We start from the raw sequence: 3,416 nt of genomic DNA, 5'->3' as shown, positions 1-3,416 counted from the left end.
GAAGCAGGTACCCAGGTACGTGCAATCTTATTTAGCAAAAAAACACAACTTAACATAAACATAACTTCTTTAAACAATAAAAGCTAATTTACGAACATTTCTGAAAATGAATATATAGCTTTTTGGAATGAAACTCTTATGTTTCTCTGAGCTCAGAGTAGTTGAGAGATGTAATGTTTGTCTCTGTTGTGTTGAAGTCCAATCAAGCAGGAGAGACCAGCCTCCCCTGTTCCCAGCTGTGTGTCCATGAAGAGTGACCAGTCTATGGACTATCCTATACACTTTAGAGAGGGAGACTTTTCTACTGAACAAAGGTGAGAAGAACTCATGGGTCATGGTCAGTGAGTTAAACAACACTGTCTCTAGTCATTTATCCTCTTCATAATCCATAGGCTAATCATTTTGTCCATCTTCATAGTCCTAAAACAATAATAAACAAACAGAACATTCCCTCCCTGTGTGTGTTTGTGAAGAACGAGCTGAAGATGTTCAAGAGGATTCTTAGTCCAGAACTCCCAGAAGGCTTTGAGAGTCAGAAGCAGGATAAGGAAGTGGTGGATGCTGAAGATGAGAAGCAGGAGAGCAGTGCTAGAAAGGGGGCTCTGAAGATCACACTGCACATCCTGAGGAAAATGAACCAGAAGGAGCTTGCTGACACACTGGAGAAATGTAAGATCTGTCTGCCTCATGTTGACTAATGTTTTATAACATTTAAAAGCTGTAGCTAAAGTACAGCTAAAGTAGCTGTGTAACTCAATGATATTGTAGCAGCCTTAACACAACACCTAGTGACCTCATCAAGTAGCAGCAGGGATGTGTTTTACTGATTTATTTATTTAGAGAGAGAGAACATTAATAATACCATCAATAATACCAATAATAATATCATCAGTCACACCAGTCTGTAATGCATTATGAAAACATTTACACATTTATACAGCCAGTTAAGAGAATACATTATTATAATGTAAAACTTTATAACAGTCCTACAATACTGTAGGCATTAAAACAGACGTCATATTAATATCCTCTGTGTTATTTCTAGATGCAGATGAGCTTGCTGTGATTTGCCAACGTGAAATCAAATCTAATCTAAAGAAGAAGTTTCAATGTGTATTTGAGGGGATCGCTAAACAAGGAAACCCAACACTTCTCAATAAGATCTACACAGAGCTCTACATCACAGAGGGTGGAACAGGAGAGGTCAATAAGGAACATGAGCTGAGACAGATTGAGACAACAACCAGGAAACAAGCAAGACCAGAGACTGCAATCAAATGTAACGACATCTTCAAACCCTTAACTGGACAAGACAAACGTATCAGAACTGTGCTGACAAAGGGAGTCGCTGGCATTGGAAAAACAGTCTCTGTGCAGAAGTTCATTCTGGACTGGGCTGAAGGAAAAGCAAATCAGGATGTCCAATTTGTATTTTCATTCCCTTTCCGGGAGCTGAATTTCATGAAAGGGGAAAAACTTTCATTGAACTTCTTAATCACTTCTCAATGGAAACCAAACAATCAGGAATCTCCATCTACAACAAGCACAAAGTTCTGTTCATCTTTGATGGTCTGGATGAGTGCCGACTGCCCCTAGACTTCCAGAAGAACAAGATCTGTTGTGACGTCACAGAGTCAACCTCAGTGGATGTTCTGCTGACAAATCTCATCAAGGGAAATCTGCTTCCCTCTGCTCTCCTCTGGATAACTACCCGACCTGCAGCAGCCAATAAGATCCCTTCATGGTGTGTTGACCAGGTAACAGAGGTACGAGGGTTCAATGACCCACAGAAGGAGGAGTACTTCAGGAAGAGATTCAGTGATGAGGATCTGGCCAGCAGAATTATCTCACACATAAAGACATCAAGGAGCCTCCACATCATGTGCCACATTCCAGTCTTCTGTTGGATTTCTGCAACAGTCCTTGAACACATGTTGAAACATAAGAGAGAAGAGATGCCCAAGACACTGACTGAGATGTACACACACCTTGTTGTGTTTCATACCAAACAGAAGAATGAAAAGTATCTTGGGAAAGAAGAGACAGGTCAACACTGCAATAAAGAGAGCATTCTGTCACTGGGAAAACTGGCTTTTCAACAGCTTGTGAAGGGCAATCTGATTTTCTATGAAGAAGACCTGAAAGTGTCTGGCATTGATGTTAATGAAGCCTCAGTGTACTCAGGATTGTGCACACAGATCTTTAAAGAGGAATGTGTTCTGTTCCAGGTCAAGGTGTACTGCTTCGTACATCTGAGCATTCAGGAGTTTCTGGCTGCTGTATATGTGTTCCTCTCATTCATCAACAACAATGAGAATCTAATGGACAAACTGCAAACAAACGACGAGCCTGAAGTTACTTTCTACAAGAGTGCTGTGGATAAAGCCTTACAAAGTGAGACAGGAAACCTGGACCTTTTCCTCCGCTTCCTTCTGGGCCTCTTACTGGAGTCCAATCAGAAGCACTTACGAGGTCTACTGACAAAGACAAGAAGCAGCTCACAGAGCCATGATGAAACAGTCAAGTACATCAAGGAGAAGATCAGGGAGAATCCCTCTCCAGAGAGGAGCATCAATCTGTTCCACTGTCTGAATGAACTGAATGACCATTCTCTAGTGGAGGAGATCCAAAGATACCTGAGATCAGGAAGTCTCTCTGAAGCCAAACTGTCACCTGCACAGTGGTCAGCTCTGGTCTTTGTGTTGCTGACTTCAGAAAAGGAGCTGGATGTGTTTGACCTGAAGAAATACTCTAGATCAGAGGAAGGTCTTCTGAGGCTGCTGCCAGTGGTCAAAGCCTCCAGAGCTGTTCTGTGAGTAAATAAAAATGACATTTATGAACTAATCATCAGGAAGAAATATTCAGTTTAGAGAAAAATATGTATTATAATATGTATATAATATTATATATAAAAACAAATATCCAGTTTATAGAAAATGATGTACATAATCCGTATATAATTTTATGTTGAAAAACATATTGAATAAATGCATTGACGTTTACATTAGTATAACAAAATGACCATACAGTTCTAGGAGACGGAAGATTAATCTATATGTTGTTTGGGAGATTTAAGTAAATGCATCTGCCATTGTCCTTCTACACTACTGGTGTTAAATTAACAGTGTGTTTGTGAAGTCATGATGATCTCTTTGTCAGGCTGTCAGGCTGTGGAGTCACAGATGAAGGCTGTGCTTCTCTGGTCTCAGCTCTGGAGTCAAACCCCTCACACCTGAGAGAGCTGGACCTGAGTAACAATGACCTGAAGGATTCAGGAGTGAAGCTGCTCTCTGCTGGACTGGGGAATCCCCACTGTAAACTTGAGACTCTGAGGTCAGTATTCCTGTAGTTGGTCAACAAGTGATAACTGTTCACCAGATCCACATGTGTTTACCAGACACACATAGTCCACACCA

At 40.9% G+C, this 3,416-nt stretch overlaps 1 pseudogene across 1 annotated transcript; it reads left to right on the top strand.

Moving 5' to 3' along the window:
* The first annotated feature begins 209 nt into the window (after positions 1-209).
* LOC149973043 (NLR family CARD domain-containing protein 3-like) lies at positions 210-2,816 on the top strand (annotated as a pseudogene). The gene is made up of 3 exons (XR_016490272.1): positions 210-314; positions 474-669; positions 1,046-2,816. The product of XR_016490272.1 is annotated as an NLR family CARD domain-containing protein 3-like (transcript).
* The last annotated feature ends 600 nt before the right edge of the window (positions 2,817-3,416 follow it).

This window comes from Oncorhynchus mykiss, chromosome 21 (assembly GCF_057628025.1).
Source record: "Oncorhynchus mykiss isolate SJ-2025 chromosome 21, ASM5762802v1, whole genome shotgun sequence".
Lineage (NCBI taxonomy): Eukaryota > Metazoa > Chordata > Actinopteri > Salmoniformes > Salmonidae > Oncorhynchus > Oncorhynchus mykiss.
The sequence above is the reverse complement of the archived record's forward strand: the minus strand, read 5'-3'. Positions and strand labels throughout refer to the sequence as shown.